Source organism: Lissotriton vulgaris, chromosome 3_2 (genome assembly GCF_964263255.1).
Source record: "Lissotriton vulgaris chromosome 3_2, aLisVul1.2, whole genome shotgun sequence".
Taxonomy (NCBI): Eukaryota; Metazoa; Chordata; class Amphibia; order Caudata; family Salamandridae; genus Lissotriton; species Lissotriton vulgaris.
The window spans coordinates 296,498,912-296,519,363 of record NC_141690.1 but is presented as its reverse complement, the minus strand read 5'-3'; positions in this window follow the sequence as shown (position 1 = coordinate 296,519,363).

The following is a 20,452-nucleotide window of genomic DNA, read 5'->3' as shown; positions in this document are numbered from 1 at the left end:
ATGTAATTGGCTCCCTCATGTAATGTCACCCTTCAAGCCTGACAGTTCAAACACCAAGATGAAAAGCATTTATCCACCCTGCATGAGTCAAATGCCATGATGTACTGCAATCTCCTTACACTCCAACTGTTCAAGCCCATAGGCCAATTTTCGTGCCAAGTGCAAACCATCAAGATAAAAACCAATACAGCGCACACAGGCTTCGTAAACGGTTCGTTGACGCCAGATGTAACTGGCGATTAGGGCACTCCCCCACAACTTATGGGAAACTATCCAAAGACATGACTAGGGCTCCCTCCTCTGCGCAACATGTGCGAAGCTGCCGACTACGCCAGATGTAACGACCGGGTTCTCGAACCAGAAGGGATCAGCTCCTTGGAGCACCTCCAACCCAGCCGGAACGTAACCACCTCCCTCCTCAGGACCATCTATCCAGGCACCTGGGTACCTACCTGAGGATGGGGAACTCATAATATACAAGCTCATATCATCAGAAACACCACTAAATCTATAGGGATTACTAGGAATACTCACTGATTACTAAGGACATTCATGCCCTACACCACACTCATACCTCATAGTCTCGCGACCACATGGGTCCAGACTTATCGACCCTGGGGCAGTTCTGATTATGTACCATTACACACTGATCACCCTCGGTGCTCACTCGACACGCAATCTGGCGTGCCATACACACTGCTCACCCTCATTGCTCACTCGACACGCAATCCGGCGTGCCATAAACACTGGGCTGCAGCCCCAGTGCTCTCTCTCTCTTTATCCGGTCCACAATCCGGCAGACCTAAACACTGGTCTCCCTCCCAGTGCTCGCTCACTTACAACCCGATCCGCAATCCGGCGAATCTACACACCAGTCTCCTACCTGGTGTTCTCATTAACGCCACTTACCAATGACGACCACTTTCCTATGAATACCTTCAGCTCTCTCTCTATGTTGGGAAGTCTCTCTCACTATTCACTAAGGGTTCGCTACTACAATAATATTATGGGATGGCCGAATCTCTTAGTGTCAATAATTCCCTAGCTCAAGGGCTCCTCTCTCTCCCTGATTATTCAGTGGCTACTTACCGGATCAGGGGCAGCATCTGTTCTGGCTGTAACACCTGACTAGAAGGAAAGGTTACCTGTGCTTTAAGAACAATAGACACACACTATATGCAAGAGTAAAAACGCTCTCTATCCACACCACAGCTCCACGCCTCTGGCTCAACTGCTTCAGCTGACAGCCTCAACTCCTCCATCTGCTTTAATGCTCTCTTCAGCTTCAGCAATTATCTGCCTTCTTTCTCCATTCCAGAAAACCAATAGAACTGCACTGCATTCTGCAGCTCCAGCAGACATCCTACTCTCCAGTCTTCAAGAACCAAACTGACCACTATTCCTCTCCTGCAATTCGCTAATATGGATTCCTCTCCTCTAGTGGAAATTTCCAACAGAGGGCTGCCTCCCACCAAATTCCTGTGCTAGCTCCAGAGCTCTCTGCGCAACCGCAGTGGCCATCTGCATGTTACGTCTGGGCCCAAGAGACAAACACATTCTTCCGATAAGAACCAGTCCTGGCTGGTTTTCCCCTAGCACACAACAGGCTTAACTATAAACATTACCTTTCCCCTTCAAGCATCTCAGCTCTGCAGGGATAGAAAGCAAAATGGAGTCTCTCTAGTTCTGGGCCTTGTAGGCCTGACAAGGATGAAATAACCCTTAGCTCTGTCAGAGTACCTACACAAACCATACCAATATGTAATATAAAGTCAGGACCACAGGAACCACCCTCTACTATAGGCAAAATAATGAAAGAACACATAACTATGCTAAAGCCAATGGGAAATAGATGGATTAGAGTCAAGAATAAGGGATCTATCATCATATAAAGCAGCTATCCTCTTCTAGGTCTGGAAAAAAGGGCTTAAAAGGGCCAACACAAGGTAAGAATACAGATCCTAGATGTGAGCAAGCTTAAAGTCTTTATCACTCCGAAATAGAGCCAAAAAGCCTGTCAAGACATTCCACCCTAGACTTTATCTTGCGAACATCTATGAACAACAACATAATCTATCAACAAAACCAAAAACCAAAAGACTCTCTAAAATAAATGACAACTGAAGGAAATTTCACCTAAAACTTGATGTAGGGAATACAAATCTAACAACCAACTGAAAACAAATCAAAGCACCCTTGACCTGAATGCTGAAACATAACTAAGATTGATCTGATAACAACAGAAACTAACCAAAGCACCCTCAAACTAAATGTGCCTCAACTTCTAGTGATAACTGATGAAATCTATTGATGTAGGGACTTGTTTGTAGAATGAAAACAGCAAGGAGCCTAAATGGGGCCTACCTACTTCGGTCAACATAAGAACTAAATGTACCTCAACTTCTAATGATAAAACAACAAAGGGCCTAAATGAGGCCTACCTACTTTGGTCAACTTAAGAACTAAATGTGCTTCAACTTCTAATGATAACTCATGAAATCTATTGGTGAAGGGCCATGTGTGTGGAATAAAAATAACAATGGGCCTAAATGAGGCCTACCTACTTTAGTCAACTTAAGAAAGAATTTGGTGAAATCTGACAAATAAACATGACAAAGGGTCCTCAAGGTCTGGGCAAATATTACTAATAGATGTAGGACATAACCTGACTAAAAGACACACCTCCCAGGACAACTTAAAGTCTAGGGTAACCACCCTTGGAACTAATCCCACTGTTCTAATTAGGAGTTGATGAATCAAAGTGAAAGTGTAATAACAGGAAAATAAGGATAACCCCATTCCTACAAAATAGCTGGTGTAGCACTATGCATATCAAGCAATAAGTCAAAGAAAATTATCTAAGTGTGGTGCATATCTAAAAGATAAATTTGAACCATGCCAAAGGCAATAGGTAAAGGACACACTATCACAAAACAGTTAGCACCTAGTTCCTCACTGTATCACACTGTGGAACACATGTGTGCACCATCATTTTTTTATCCTTCCATTGGCAAGACTGTTTTGCAGAAAACAGGAAAACTATGGAATAGGTGAAAGATAAACCAGTGTATCAATAATGAAATGGCATAGCATACTAAAGGCAAAATATATATGATTCATGTGGAACTCCATACACATCAAAACCATGAACAGGACTGTGAAACTCTTTTGTAAGTGGGGCCTGTATATGGTAACTGCAAAAGTGGCATAATGTCCATCTGAAATAAAAACATGGGAAAAATGCAAGGCTAAATAATGCAGCCAAGTAATTACTTTTCCGCATTTCATCATTAGGGATCATAGCACATGACTTGTGCAATATTGTAATTTAATGTTCAAGGCAGTCAATTGTGGAAGGACAGTCTGTTGATTCATCAGTGTAGGTCACCACCCTTCATCTTCATCTGTATCCGGTGCCAAGGAAGCACTTCCTCCGATCTGGTCATTAGTCACCAGCTTCCGCCGTTCATCCGCCACCAATCCGGTCTGGTCTGGTTCCATATTCCAAAAACAACAAACTAACATAAAAAAAATGAAAACAATAAAGTAAAATAACAAAGGGAGTGGGAGGGGGGTGGGCCGACGCACACACCAAACACCACAACCCAACAACCTGAAAAAAAAAACAAGTATCATTAATCTAGCAAAAATACATTTTCAATTTAAAAAGCACTCCAAGTGCTTTTTATTGTCGAAAGAAACCTCCTAATTAATAAAAGTAAGTCTTCTAAATTCAAGGAATAATTTAAATCATATTCTTTTAAATTTGTTTGGGCAAAATCCAATTTTGTCATACACAGCCAGAAGGGCTGGGGCCTAGCTACTCCTAACTCATCTGAGAAACAGCCCCTCCCTTCAGAAAGATGTTCGCGCTCAGAGTTTTGAATCCGATCCAATCAAAATAAGCAGAAGCCAGGCTACAGTGCGATGTAATTTTGAATCACTGCCAAATGCTGATCTCATTGCAAGAGCAAGGCTACTGCCAACCATTCTGTCTAAGCATCTCTAATCTCTAGTCAGGGAAGCTCACTTAGGCCTATTGTATTTATCTAACTCCAAGGGCCAAGCGTCTGCCAATTATTCTGCAAGGATCCCTTATCTGAAGTCAATGAAGCTGTCTGCGCCGACAGCAAGGAAGAGCGACTTGACCCCCCCCTTACATAAACATTTCTCCGCGGAAAGAAATTGGAATATAGCCAAGAATAACAAGCTGGCTCTCTCTGCTCTCAGAAGTTACCCATCTTCTACCCTTTCAAAAGTCAGAGCGTGAACAGATGCAGGGCTCATATCAGTCAAGGTCAAAAGCAGATGCCTTGAAACTGAAAACATTACAGCTTTTCCCAGGCCAGAAGCACTGAATATTATTTTCTAACTAAGTGAAGCAGATTGAAACGTGGTAAAAAGCAAATTAATACAGACATATTTTTTGCAACTAAGTCACATGCTAGCATTTTAAAATAAATCTATCATAAAAACAGCTACTGGCTGAAAGGGAAAAATATTAGAACAACATTGCATGCAAACACATTTAATTGTCCTTTTGAAAATAACATGTGAAATTAGAGGAGGGGCAACATGTAATTTTGCATTGCAGAACCAAGAATTCATAATTTAGTGTGCAAGCATTTCTACTCTACTTATTAAAAAGGGCCAGATTCAACATCATTTATTTTTCAAATAGCCAGTTTTTCAAACTGAGTGGGTTATTTTTCACACGCTATTCTAAGGGGCAGCTTGCATTGGAAGTGAAAAAAAAAATTAATCATGTATAATTTCTAGCACACATTTTTTTTAAAAGCACACGGTTGCATTTCACTAATTAAAAGCACATTCTATGATGGGTCTGTTTAATATTTTCTTCTCCACAACCATTAACGCACTAATTCTAAAACACTGGTTCGTGTGCCATCCACAGCTGAAAACCCTTATCTCAATCCGACTGGTTGATTTATAACTTTCCGACCTCTGAGTCAGACACATTAAATCATGTGTTCCAAGGCAAACCCACACAAATTCGTGGACGCATTTCAAATAAAATGTTAAATGAACACTGCTTATTTCTCCATGCAAGATGTAACCATTCTGTCAGCAAGCTGACAAAGCACATAGGCAGAACCCAGCAACCAATGAAAGTGAAATCTAACCACCATTCATCTAAACACTCACTGACTTTTAGTGTCAGCTCACATAACCATGCATGTTATACAGCATGTTAAAATAAATACTGCTGTCACAATTCAAGATTTTAACCCTTCGGCAGCTCAAACACAATCATTCCCCAATGTCTGCAGTACATGGGAAATTCAAGAACTTATCACTCCACGTTTTCAAATAACACGTGCGCACATCTACAAAACAATTTCCCCAAGCATTTGAAAGAGATCCAGCTCTCTCCTGCCTAACGCAACAATAACATGCACTGTACAAGCCATATCCACATGGCGCTATTCACAAGCCATATTTACAAGAAAGTCAACAGTCCAAAAAATGACACGCTATTCACAAGGAATATATTCAAGGCGCAATTCACAAGGAACACAGCAAGTCAAAATGAGAACATATACCTCACAAGCCCCATTTACATGGCGCTATTCACAAGCCATATTTACAAGAAAGTCAACAAGTCCAAAAAATGACATGCTCTTCACAAGGCATATATACAAGGCGCAATTCACAAGGAACACAGCGAATCAAAATGAGAACATGCACCTCACAAGCCATAATTACATGGCGCTATTTACAAGGAACTCCACAAGTCATATTACATTGAACACATTTCACATTGCACAGCGTAAGCAAACGCAGCAAGCAATTTAATGGGCAATTTATAAGCATTTTTCACACACATTTGTACAATTGGACCATCACAAAGATGTAATTGGCTCCCTCATGTAATGTCACCCTTCAAGCCTGACAGTTCAAACACCAAGATGAAAAGCATTTGTCCACCCTGCATAAGTCAAATGCCATGATGTGCTGCAATCTCCTTACACTCCAAATGTTCAAGCCCATAGGCAAATTTTCGTGCCAAGTGCAAACCATCAAGATAAAAACCAATACAGCGCACACAGGCTTCGTAAACGGTTCGTTGACGCCAGATGTAACTGGCGATTAGGGCACTCCCCCACAACTTATGGGAAACTATCCAAAGACATGACCAGGGCTCCCTCCTCTGCGCAACATGTGCGAAGCTGCCGACTACGCCAGACGTAACGACCGGGTTCTCGAACCAGATGGGATCAGCTCCTTGGAGCACCTCCAACCCAGCCGGAACGTAACCACCTCCCTCCTCAGGACCCATCTATCCAGGCACCTGGGTACCTACCTGAGGATGGGGAACTCGCAATATACAAGCTCATATCATCAGAAACACCAATAAATCTATAGGGATTACTAGGAATACTCACTGATTACTAAGGAAATTCATGCCCTACACCACACTCATACCTCATAGTCTCGCGACCACATGGGTCCAGACTAATCTACCCTTGGGCAGTTCTGATTATGTACCATTACACACTGATCACCCTCAGTGCTCACTCGACACGCAATCTGGCGTGCCATACACACTGCTCACCCTCAGTGCTCACTCGACACGCAATCCGGCGTGCCATAAACACTGGGCTGCAGCCCCAGTGCTCTCTCTCTCTTTATCCGGTCCACAATCCGGCAGACCTAAACACTGGTCTCCCTCCCAGTGCTCGCTCACTTACAACCCGATCCGCAATCCGGCGAATCTACACGCCAGTCTCCTACCTGGTGTTCTCATTAACACCACTTACCAATGACAACCACTTTCCTATGAATACCTTCATTTCTCTCTCTATGTTGGGAAGTCTCTCTCACTATTCACTAAGGGTTCGCTACTACAATAATATTATGGGATGGCCGAATCACTTAGTGTCAATAATACCCTATCTCAAGGGCTCCTCTCTCTCCCTAATTATTCAGTGGCTACTTACCGGATCAGGGGCAGCATCTGTTCTGGCTGTAACACCTGACTAGAAGGAAAGGTTACCTGTGCTTTAAGAACAATAGACACACACTATATGCAAGAGTAAAAACGCTCTCTATCATAAGAACAACACATGCACACTAGTTCACTAAGAACTGGGGTATCTTTATTACAATAACAATAGAATACACATACACAGATCTGCGGGGTCTCTATAACTAACAGGAACTTTAACACACCGCTGAAAGAAAAGGATTAGACATACAATATAACAGGGACAATGTTATCTGCGGGGTCTCTGTGACTAACAGGAACTTTTAACACCCCGCTGAAAGAAAAGGGATTAGGCATACAATATAACAGGGACAATGTTATCTGCGGGGTCTCTGTGACAAACAGGAACTTTTAACACACCACTGAAAGAAACGGGATTAGTCATACAATAGCCTAGGGAATAAAGACAAGATTAAGGTGTAAGTGTAAAGTAAGCTAATTAAGACTACCTCACCTATTAGAGGGAATATCTCTCTCTCTGGTAGGATCAGGGCTCTCTGTCTCTCCCTCCGTCACCACAGCTCCACGCCTCTGGCTCAACTGCTTCAGCTGACAGCCTCAACTCCTCCATCTGCTTTAATGCTCTCTTCAGCTTCAACAATCATCTGCCTTCTTTCTCCATTCCAGAAAACCAATAGAACTGCACTGCATTCTGCAGCTCCAGCAGACATCCTACTCTCCACTCTTCAAGAACCAAACTGACCTTTCCTCCTCTCCTGCAATTCGCTAATATGGATTCCTCTCCTCTAGTGGAAATTTCCAACAGAGGGCTGCCTCCCACCAAATTCCTGTGCTAGCTCCAGAGCTCTCTGCGCAACCGCAGTGGCCATCTGCATGTTACGTCTGGGCCCAAGAGACAAACACATTCTTCCGATAAGAACCAGTCCTGGCTGGTTTTCCCCTAGCACACAACAGGCTTAACTATAAACATTACCTTTCCCCTTCAAGCATCTCAGCTCTGCAGGGATAGAAAGCAAAATGGAGTATCTCTAGTTCTGGGCCTTGTAGGCCTGACAAGGATGAAATAACCCTTAGCTCTGTCAGAGTACCTACACAAACCATAACAATGTGTAATATAAAGTCAGGACCACAGGATCCACCCTCTACTATAGGCAAAATAATGAAAGAACACATAACTATGCTAAAGCCAATAGGAAATAGATGGATTAGAGTCAAGAATAAGGGATCTATCATCATATAAAGCAGCTATCCTCTTCTAGGTCTGGAAAAAAGGGCTTAAAAGGGCCAGCACAAGGTAAGAATACAGATCCTAGATGTGAGCAAGCTTAAAGTCTTTATCACTCCGAAATAGAGCCAAAAAGCCTGTCAAGACAGGAGTCAGGGCACATCTAAAGCAACCAGGAAAGCCCAAGAAACAAAGGATTTACCTTCGAGCCGCGAGCAGGAATGCCAAAAGCAGGCCCAGGGAACACTCGTGGAGTGTAGGCCCACAGTCTTAAGTGAAAAAGATGCTCAGGGCTTGGACTAGAAGTAGTCCAATGCACAACTTCTGGAAAGCTCGGGAAGTCATTGCACCAGCAAATGTGCTGATTGTCCAGTATTTCTGGTCCCACGTCTCTCGTGATGGCTACAGGTCTCAGCTTTGCTGGGGACTGGTGACGGCCTTTGAGATGTCTGGAAGTCCATGTCCTATGTCACAGATTCTTCGGGACCTGGCTGGAGCCTCGAAAATGCAGACCGGCAAGATGCTTCTTTGGTGCCTGTTTGAACAGGGGAGTCACTCCTTGACCCCAAGGGAGATTTCTTTCATCTTCTAGTCGATATAGAATGTCCAAGGTCCAAGATATATGTTGCAGAAATTCGTCCAGGGTAATATAAAGTCCTAGTGACTGGGTTCCTATACTTATACCAAGTTTAGGGTTTGATCTAACTCTAAGGTCCCAGCTATGGGAGGACCTGGGGAGGGGAGGTTACAACCCTTCCCCTTTGTCCAGATTCATGCCAGAGCAGGGGTTTGGTGCCCTGCAACCGGTTTGAACTGGGGTATGCACAGGGACATCTTGTGTGCCCTAGGCAGTGTCTGAAAAGCAGTCACTGAATGCACCCACCCTGCCCCAATACACTAAAGCCTGTCTGGGGAGGTGGTTACACCTCCCTGGATAGGAAACCTATTGTCCAGGCCTCCCCTGCCGGAGTTTCGTCTAGCAGCAGGAGGTCAGACTCATGTCTGTAGCAGCAGCATCCATTTTTTGATGCTGGGGCTCTTTTAAACTTCTACCGGTTAGACCAGTGTGTACATGTCTTCTCCCTCTAGAAGGGTGGAATGCTACCCCCGCCCCCAGAACTAGTGGGGGTGGGGTAGTATTCTAAAGTGTTTGACACCAAACACGACATGTTTTGATGCAGCCATTCCAAAGCTGACATTAACCGCGAGGTTATAATGCACTTAAGAGTATATGGCATGGCTGTATCACAGAACAGCTCTAAGGAAGGGATTCCGAAAGCTGCCGAGGGGCTCAGCTCATGCTTGGGCACCCTCTCACACAAAATCAAGAACTCTGCCTTCAGGATTGTCAATGCCTGCCATAGGAGTGACTTATAGGTTTATATGTGTCTGTTTTAAAGGGTAGATATAGGTATACTATATCTACCACCTTACCCAGGCTGCAGGTGCAGACCTGTGGTGCCATTTTGGAAGGCTTACCAGGGGTGGCATAATATATGCTTCAGCCCCTGGTAGGCCTCTGGGGTACCTATGCCCTTGGTACCTAAGGTACCATATACTAGTGACTCACAAGGGTAATCCAATAACCAATCTGGAGTGCACCTAATGTACATGCAATACATTTAGAGAGAGAACAGGTAGGCTGGGGTCCTGGTTATCAGGGCCCCAGCCAGACTAAAGTCGATAAATCAGTGAAACACCAGCAAAAAGTGGGGATAACCATTGGAAGTCGATCCTACTCTCCTAGAGTTGAGAGCCTCAATGTTTTTTATCCATTCTGTGATTTGGGGGTTCTCCTCTTTGTTGGAGATGAGGAGGATTACCATCTTGTCCTGATTTAGTTTAAGTGGTTGCGTGAGAGCCATTGTTGGACTTCTCATAGAGTGGCGTTCAGTCTCTGGATGTCTTCGCTGGAGGAGGTTTCCAGATAAATTTGGGTAGCTTCTGTATAGAGGTGTAAAGGAATTTTGGTTTTTTTGAGTGTGGAGGTAAGGGGCTCCATATGAATGTTGAAAAGTTGTGGGGAGAGAACCGATCTTTGGGGGACACCCCTCCACACGTGGAGTGGGTCAGACGAGAAGTTCTCGATTTTATACTTTGGGCGCGGTTCTGTAGGAAAGAGGTGAACCACTATAGGACCACCTCCTCTGCTCCCGCCCTTTCTCGAAGTACTTTGATGAGTAGTTTTTGGTCAACCGTTTCGAAGGCTGCCGATAGATCCAAGAGTATGAGTAGGCAGCATTGGCCATTATACCGAGATTTGTGCATATTGTCTATTACATTTAGAATCCCTGACTCTGTACTGTATCCTTTTCCGAACCCCGATTGATGAGGATCAAGATAGTTGGTGCTGTCTAGGTGCTGAGTTGGAGGATAACGTATCTTTACAGAATTTATGCTAGGAGAGGGAGGTTAGAGACGGGTCTGAAGTTGTTCAGATCGTTTGTGTCAGAGCCAGGTTTTTTCAGAAGAGGAGTGACTTGGCCGACAGTCAGGGATGACTCACGTACTCAAGGAGCTGTTTATAATCTTAAGCCAGTGCTGGGCTAGGCATAGTTTGAGCTTTTTGGCCAGTTGGGCAGGTAAGGGATCCATGACATATGCTGAAGGTTTGGTGTTGGAGATCATTTTGATTACCTCTGCTTCGGAGATGGGGTTGAAAGATTTCCATAAGTTAGGAGTGAGAATTTGGCTTGGGTTCACACTCTGCAACTCTGGGCAATAGCTTGCTTAATCTCCACTACGGCCCCACCGCGATGGGATGCCTGGCTTTCACCTTGGGGATGCCCAGTAGGGGTTATCTCGCAGGGAAAAGCCAGGACGGGTTCCCAAAGCAAGCGCCTTGAGACCTTACGGTGAAAGGCGCTATATACGAATGTATGATTTACTATTTTTTATTTATTTTTATCTTGGTGATTTTGTCATTGAAGAAATTGGCAAAGTTGTCACACAGGTCTTAGGAGGCCATAACTTGTGTCATAGGGGGTTTGGAGGTTTATTGCTTGATGAGGCTGAATAGTTCCTTAGGTCTGTCCTTTGCTTTGTCCAGGGAGTTGCAAAAGAAGGACGTTTTTTCATTTTCTATGTGTTTTTTGTATCTCCCTCTTACTGCTTTGAGTCTAGCTCGTAGGATTGTGGATGGGTTGTTTTGCCACAGTCTTCCTGCCACGTTTGGTTCTCTTCTTTCTGAGTTTAAGTCTGTATTGCACCATGATCTGGAAGGAATATTAATGGCTCTTTTTAGTTTCAAGGGGGCTATTTGTCCATAATGGAAGTCATAGTGGTGTTGTACTGAGAAGTGAGTTCTGTTGTTGAGCATTCATACGTGTGGATGGGGAGGAGCTTACCCTCTCCTCCTGTGGTATTGGGTTCTCCAGGCCTACATACTCCGCATAATACCCACTACACCGTAAGAACTGTTGGCACAGAAACTGGAAAATGCAAAAGACAAGTTTATTAAGACCCCAGGGGGTGGTGGTACATTCCTACAGCACCCTTCGGCAATGCAAGAAGTATCACACCGAACATCGGTGCGAGTCCTTCTTTTATACAGTTTTCAAACATAAGAAAGGTAGGCGGTACATGGTTACAGAGTTTTAGGTACATATATGGTCATTTTTGGAACACAGCCAACTCATGGGAGGGGTTACAACACCACTGGTCAGTTTGGCGGAACATTCCTAAGGGGTGACTGGTCAGTCGGAACTGCGCATGTACAGGCTTGACCGTTACTAAAAATAGCCTGTTGCTGGGCAAACTCGAGTGGTCAGTGGCACGGACAAAGGACTAAAGGGCACGCCGGCCACGAGGCGGCTCATTCTCCAAAATGGCCGCCGTAACATACAAAATGGCGTTTTCATGTAAGGCCAAGATAAGGGTAATAACGTGTAGCAAAGCTAAGCGCTAACCCAGCCATCGTCAAATTACGACACTCCAGGTCTGCAAGTGGAATTTGGCTTATATTTCTCACTCATTGCGGAGGGTCCCGTGTGCAGGGTTGGTCTTGGATCCTTTGGTTTAGGTGGAACAGAATGATATGGTGATCCGACCAGTCCACATGCAAGGTGAGGTTGATGGAGACTGTATCTGCATTAGCGATAATGGTGTCGAGAATAGAGCCTTTGATGTGGGTTTTCTCTGCGCAGTGTTGGGTGAGATTGAGGTTGCTTAGGAGATCATTTAGGGTTTTGATTAGCGCAATGTTTTCATCTTTCAAGTTTAAGTTGAGGTCGCTTAGAGTTATGTTGTTTGAGCCATAGAGTGAGGAATGAGTTAATAGGTTGGAGAGGTGTTCTCTGAAGGAGGAGGTGTTTCTTGGCAGATGGTAGAGGAGATGACAAAGTAGTGATTTGGCACTCATCTTAACCACATCGATGCTAGGCATTTTCCCCTGCTGTGCTGGGGATGATCCAAAGTAATGGTTTCATGACGAGCTCAGCTCGTCATCAGTGTACCAGCAGTACACTGCATGACGAGCTTAGCTCGTCATGAGTGTCGAAGGTGTTAATGCTTGTAGTAAGACATTCGAAAGAGTTATATTTGAGGGCATCGGTTTCCGTTACAGAGATGCTGTTCTTATGTATGATTGCTATGCCCCCTCCTCTCTGTTTTTTTTCTGTCTTTGTGTATGATAGCAAAGCCCGGGGGCAGAAGTATGTTCATAATTGGGGGAGAGAACTCGTTTAGCCAGGTTTCGGTGATGAACGTGATGTCAATGTCATGTGTAAGGATGGCCTCTGCCAATTCGGTTGCATGTTTGGAGGCTGACCTATAGTTAATGAGCATGCAGTTGGTGTTGGATCTCTCGGTATTGGGATTTTTCATTAAAGGAGCCCTGGGGATATTATTGAGGAGGCCTGGGGGCGTTGAGGGTCTGGTGGGCGGGCGTTCTCTTCTCATACCAGTGATCACCTGAATCTTAGAGCTAGAGGCGACAGTAGTGGTTGTGTCAAATGTGTAGGCAAGATCGATCGCTTCTTTTGTGGACATGGATGTTCTTGTTCTTTTGGGTCTCTGAGCCTGGTTTGTGAGGGAGGATGTATTCACGTTGGGTCTCGTGAGGCCTTGAGTGATTAGTGCTGGCAGATGGGGGTGTCGGATATGGATGTTGGGCGGGATTCCTGAGTGTGGTCCAGAATGACCATTTCTAGCTGGCTTTTCAGCAGGGCCAGTCGCTGGTTCGTCTTTGTGTAGGGAAGGGAAGAGGCGTCTCGGGCGGGTGTTGCGACTCCTTTGTTTCTGGGTCTCTGAGACTGAGGCGACTTGGGGGTCGTGGTTGAGCTCAGCAGTTGGATTTTTTGGAGCTTTGCATGACTGGTGTCAGTAAAGGAGGGTGTCAGGTATGGGTGTGGGCTGGGCTCTCGGAGTTTGCTTTTGGTGTTGGAGTTTCCCCAATTATCTCTATGGAAAGTCCTGTTTTTTGAGGGTGGGCGGTCTAGGCGGGGTTCCCGCTGCCCTCTCTTGTGTGGCAGTGGAGGGAGAGAGATAGGCATTAAGGGTAGCGCCTTGTGATCGTAGGTTGTTTGTTGAGAGTGGGGGATTAGGGGTAGCGCCTTATGATTGCAGGTTGTTTGTTGAGAGTCCGGGGTTAAGGAAGGTGGGGTGGGTGTTGGCTGGGGGGTTGGAGGTCCTCATCTGTGTCGGGGTTCCGATTAGGTTTGGGGGGTGGGAGAGAATTGGTTGCTGTTGGGGAGGTGTAGACAGAGTGGAGGATGATGTTTGGAGGGAGGAGGCAGGCTTGCATGGCAGAGGTCTTGTGGGGTAGTGGGTTATGGAAGGGGAGGTGGATGTTGGTTGGTAAGGCGCTGGAGAGCCTTGTCTCTGTCGGGGCTCTGTTTTAATAGTGAGGGTGGGAGAGAGTTGAGCCCTCTCTGGGAGGGGTAAACGGAGTGTCGGATGGGTCTGGAGGGAGGAGGTTGTCTTGCATGGCGGAGGTCTTGTGAATTTCCTGTGCAATCGCATGGAGGGGCGGTCTATTAGGGAAGAAGAAGATGGATGGGTGGGAGCTATGTGAATGTGGAGAGGCATTGCTGAGCGAGGGGAAGAGGGAGTCAAAAGCTTTTATGTTGTCGTTATTGGCTTGGATCAAGACTGTGCCGTTGGTTTAGATGGTTACAGAGGTGTTGCTGCTGTTTAGGGCGGTTAGGGAGTGTGATCGTGAGTTTGCAGCTGTGGGTGGTGTTGGGTATTTTGGATATGTGCAGATGTGTCTTGAGGATGTTATTCCAATTAGCAGATCCCATGGTGTTGAAAATGAGGTCCATTTTTATCTGGCCTTTGGAAGAGTAATAGTATGTGTCTGCGGTTAGGTTTTCTGGGTGTTGTCTAATCAGTCGGTGTTTAAGGTTTCTTTGTGCTTTAGGGATGAGGTTGGAGGGGAATGATGGAGAAGGAATTCAGGCCGTGTGGTTTCAGTCCTTTAGGTAAGGGGGGTGGGATGAGGTGGGGGGTGCCACAGTGTCTTCAATCAATTGGTCGAAGTGGATGCGCTTGTAAAGGGTTATGGGTGGGATTAAGCACAGAAGTCTCCCGACTGTGTCAGCTCTAGAACTAAAGAGAAATTATCTTACCTACTGAGACGAAACCCAGGTTAAGTGCCTTGAGGACTGTAAGAAGCTTTTAGAAAAATCTGTATCTTACCTCAGTGGTTGACTAGGGTGTTGCTATCAGCCCACGGTAAAGCCCATGTTAAAGCCCCTGACTCAATCCCTATGCCTGGTTTTAGAAGGTGCAGGGAGGTTGATGCATTCAAGTCTTTGAGTGATGCAGTCAAGGTTTACATTTCACTGTGTAAGTTGTAAGTACATTTCTTTCATGGGAGCACCTACCCTGCATACATTATACGCGGTGCAGGTATGATGCTATGTCGGGCTTTACCGAATGACGCACTAGGCCCCATGCATTAGTTTATAAATATGGAGCAGTGTGGAGCACTGATTGCGCTTCTGCTGCATCAGTGGCACAAGGGGCTTGTAAATAGGCCCCATGGTTGTTAACACTTCCACAGATTCATCGGACTGTGTAAACCTGCGGAAGTGTCGAAACCTTATGACTGCTGAGTTGAGGCGTAACAAGGAGAAATAACTTTATTTCTTCTCATTTATTCCTCTCTCCTTGAATGCTGCATTCTGCAGCACACATAATCAGAGGATTGTTTTTGTGCAGGAATGTGAACCTTCCTGCACAAAAATGATGCTACTTACGATGCAAGCACTCTGGTACCACTCTGGCACCAGGGCATCAGAGCAGGGGGCAAGGACAAGAACGCACCTCATTAGTTAAATACATTGCATTCCTGCCCTTTCTCTTTGGCGACTCGCTGCACTGCCCTGCATCAAATCCTCATAAATGAGGCCCATGGTTTATTGTGGGCAGCCCTGCCATGGTTTCTAGAATTCCAGTATTTTTTTTATTTTTTTTTATTTTTGTAGCAACATTCAGTCAAACAATATAGTAACACAAAATTAACCGACATATTTAACAAATTTCAGAAATATTAAGAATCAGAGCAAGGTAATAATGCCTATTAATCAATATCTACTTCAGCTGTTAGGAGAAAATAGAAAAAAACAAAACAGAAAAATCAACATATCCAAGATTATATACTCAATACCGTATTTTCTACAATATTATCTTAACAAATCAAGATATCGTAATCAGAGTAGGAGACTTCACATTAGAATACCAGTTAGAAATTGGGGCCCAAATCTGGTTCCCGAAAAGTCTAGTTTTTTTACCCCTAGTATTATAAATTGAAATCTCTTGTTTATATGTGGCGAGGAAACGACCAAGCCACATCTGAAATGTGGGTGGCTCCAGATCTTTCCACCGGGCAGCAAGAATGATTCGTAAGATTGCAGTTGCTAAGAACATGGATCTTTGCTCCTCGATGCTATGGCCCAGAGAATCATCATGGCCCATCACATAGAGGGTTACTGAGTCTTTTATATTCCGACCAAAAACCTGGGCCCAAAATTTCATTATCATCGTTTTTAATAGATCTAATTTGGGGCATTCGGCAAACATATGGATTAAATTTGCTTGAGGTTGTTTACATCTTGGGCAATGATCATCGGCTCGTAGGCCCCATGAGAATAATTTGGCTGGTGTATAATACAGGTCATATATAACTCTATAATATTGAGCTTTAAGGTTGGAGGCGATAAACAATTTTGATGATAACGCTAATGAAAGATCAATGTCTATATTTGGATTAGTCAACCTTAGAGCCCAGGCTTGCTCTACTCGCTCCAAATCATCTTTAACATTTTCCATAAGCATTTGATATAGGATGCCTATACTGGTAGATTGTTTCCCAACAATAGAAAAAAAATGAAAGTGGTTTAGTTCAATTTTGGGAGTGCAGTTACGAATATATGTAGAAATTTGAAAATATTTAAGAAAGTCAGTGGCTGGAATGGTGTATTTCTGTTGAAGCCATTCAAAGGTAGTAATACCAACTGGATTTAAGAAATCTGCCACTGTCTGAATACCTATATTCGCCCATCTCCGGGAGGTACTATCGTTAAGGCAAGCCGGAATAATTGAACTATCCCACAAGGGAGTATATTTAGTAAACTTAGGGATCTTCAGTTGTTTTGATGTAAATTTCCAGACCTTCCAGGCATCAACAACCACTTTGAACTTAATTTTTTTTAAATAAGATGGTTCAATCTGCCTCAGAAATAACCCCTGACATTTAGTCCCCAGGCTAAGCTCATAAATAGAAGGGATATTGTAATGTTCATTATTACGTATAGTACGTGAATTTAACAGAGGGACCATGTGTTGGATCAGTGTTGCCCATAAATATAATGTTAAGTTAGGGATAGCCAATCCCCCCCTTTCTAAAGGTAGAGTTAGGTATGGTAGAGCCCTTCTAATTTTACCGTAACTCCAAATAAATTTAGACATGGAGGAGTCAAGAGTCTTTATATAGTTACCTCCGGCCAAGAGTGGTGTTGTTCGAAATAGATAGAGTATTTTTGGGAAGATGTTCATTTTTAAGTAGTTGGCCCTTCCGATAATAGACAGATGTAAGTTGTCCACTCTTCTAAGATCTTCTTTAATCTTCTTATTCAGGGGGGTATAGTTAAGGTGATTAATTTCGCTCACGTTGGAGGATATAATGACCCCTAAATATGTGGCTTGTTTAACTTTATAAGGGCTTTCAAATATCGTATTATTCGTACATAGGACCATTGTTTTATCCCTGTTAAGGGAATAGCCTGAGTAAATACCAAAAGTATAAGTAATTAGTTCAATTTCGCTAATTGCCTCAGTTGGGTTTGTTGTTAGAACAGCCACGTCATCGGCGTAGGCCAAAATTTTTGTTGAGAATCGATCCACCATAACAGGTTTAATAAGAGGTGAGGAAAGAAGTTTTAAAATAAGGGGGTTTATATAAAGGGCAAATAATAACGGGGAACAGGGACAGCCCTGTCTTGTACCTCTTTGTATCTCGATAAACTCCGACTGCGACCCACATATGTTAAGTTTAGCTAGTGGTCCAACATATAGGGCTTTTATAGCATTGATGAATTTGTACCCGATGTTGTTCAACGCCAGTATGTTCCACAGAAATTGCCAGGAAACACGGTCAAATGCCTTTTCGGCATCGAGTAGGATCATCGACATCCTACCCCCCGTGGCGCCCATGATGTCAAAAAGGGCAATGGCTCTGCGGGTATGATCTGTGGTACCCTTCCCCGGGATAAAGCCATGTTGCCACGGGGAGACAAGACGTTCGATGACCCGACTCAACCGATTAGCCAAGACCTTGGCATATAATTTGGAGTCGGAGTTTATAAGAGAAATGGGTCTGTATGATGATGGGAGCTGTGGGGGTTTGCCTTTTTTAGCAAATATTGCTATATTGGTATGTTTCCAAGATTCTGGTGGTATTGAATTACATTGGACCCCTAGAAAAAGATCTAATATGTAGGGTAGTATTTGTTTATTTAATATTTTGTAGAGGTCCAAGGGAATTTTATCAGGACCTGCAGCTTTGCCATTTGCGAGCTCTGCTAGCGCCCATTCCAGTTCTACAATCGAGATGTCCCTATCCAATTCTTCTTTAATTGATTCATCAATCAGTGGGTTGTGGCCTATCTCTAATAGCAAGTTGTTAAGAAAAGTTTTTAATTCTTTGCTAGAGTATTGATCTTCATTTTGATATAATTTTTGGTAGTACCTCTGGAATACTCCTATTATATCCTGTGCGGAGGTATATTGGTGACCCTCGTACTCAATCATTTTTATGTTATTGTATGATTGTTTTTGGCGTGTACGTAAGGCTAACTGCCTGCCAACATTTTCCCCGGACTCATATAGACTTCTTTTGTTTGATTCATATGTTTCTGCAGCTTTCCTACTTAATGAGCTGTTAATTTCAGTTTTCAAAACTGTTATTTTATGAAGAATATCATAGGCTAGGTTTCCTTGATGGACCTGGGTTGCATGTTGAACTTCGAGATTGGACAACTCCAGATTGAGCTCATAGTTGTTGATGTCTTCCCTCTTTTTCCTTTTGGCAACAAAAGAAATAGTTTCACCCCTTAGTGCTGCTTTAAAGCAATCCCATACAATTAATCTAGATGCACTAAATCTATTACAGTAAAAAAAACCCTGAGCCCAGGATGTTATATGGGTTATATATTCCGCATTGACAAGTAACTTTCTGTCAAAGGTCCATTGTGATTTGGGTATATTATGACTAGGCAGATTGATGATAAAGGTAAGTGCATTATGGTCCGATATTGTTCTTGGGGATTTGATTATATCTAATATTTCCGGATCCATCAAGGAGGTCATGATGTAATCGATTCGGACATATTTGTTGTGAGGGTATGAAAAGAAAGTTAAACTAGAGTCATGGTGTTTTTTCAAGTCCCAGACATCTCGCAAATTATGGTTATCCATTAATTGGCGTATGGCCCTATATACCTTAGGCTTACGGCCATTGTAGTTCAGGGGCAATTGATTAAGAACATAACCCCCCACTGAAATATTAAAATCTCCACAGAGGATAAGAGGAGAAGGCCAGGAGGCTAGTTCTAGATCCATATCCCTGAATGTTGTAGGGTCATCTAAGTTTGACCCATAAATTGCACAGATCGTGAGACCCTGTTCTAATTGTACTATAGCCCACCTTCCGTGTTTATCAGCTAATTTGCGTCTAGGATTACCAAGCAGTGGTTTGGCCAGAATTGCAACCCCCCTGGTTTTAGTTGTTTGGGAAGTGGCTACGATCACATTATACCCTGGGATCTTCAAGAGATCTTTGTCTGAATCTGCTATATGAGTTTCTTGCAGGCACAGTATGTCCACTGGATCTTGCTTCAATAGTTGATATAGCTGTGCCCTTTTTTTCCTGTCATTCAAGCCTGCAATATCCCAATTACAAAGTTTTAATCTCCCCATTTAATATGGCAATTCTGAACTTAGACTTAACCGCATGGTAAGGTATATATATACACATGTTTCAATCCACATGTTCCTATTCTGATTTGTCACTTTCCTCCCTTTAGCCATCACATGATCTCGTATTCTAGGCAAAAAGTATGTTTGAAATTGATTTATTTGTCTGAAGTTGCTATTTTTTTTATTTCTCCCCCCCTGCCCCCACCCTCAACTCCCCTCCCCCCACTCACCAATCCATGAGGCATTTAGACTCTGATAGAGTCTATAGTGATGGTGAGATGGTCTCTGACCAGTACCAAAAGCAACCATAAACAATACATGCATAGTTAAACCCATTAGCTTAGAAAAGCATGTACACAAGAAAATAAGAGTGCTCAAATAGTGTATCAAAAAAAAAAAAAAATTAGAGAAATAGGATTATTTTAGAATCTACTGCCCTGTTACATAGCTAACAAGAAATTATTAGAATATATAGCTAAGCTAAGCGCGATGTCTAAATAAAAAGAGACTACAATATATAGGTTTTTCTAGGCTTATGTTAGACTGTCTAGATACTCTTTGGCTTTAATCTCAGACGTGAAGAATTTAGCCTGACCTTTGTAGATAACTTTCAATTTAGCAGGGTTATTAAGATATACTTGGGCGTTTTTGTCCATAAATGGTTTAATCATTTGACGAAGCCGCCATCTTCGCTCCACGGTAGTGTGGCAAAAATCAGGCCTGACAAACTAAGAGATATCATTTCTAGTTCGCCGGGCTTCGGGTTTTGCTTTGTCAGCAATGGCCTGACGGAGGAGAAAGTTACCAAAGTATACCAACACTGCACGGGGATACTT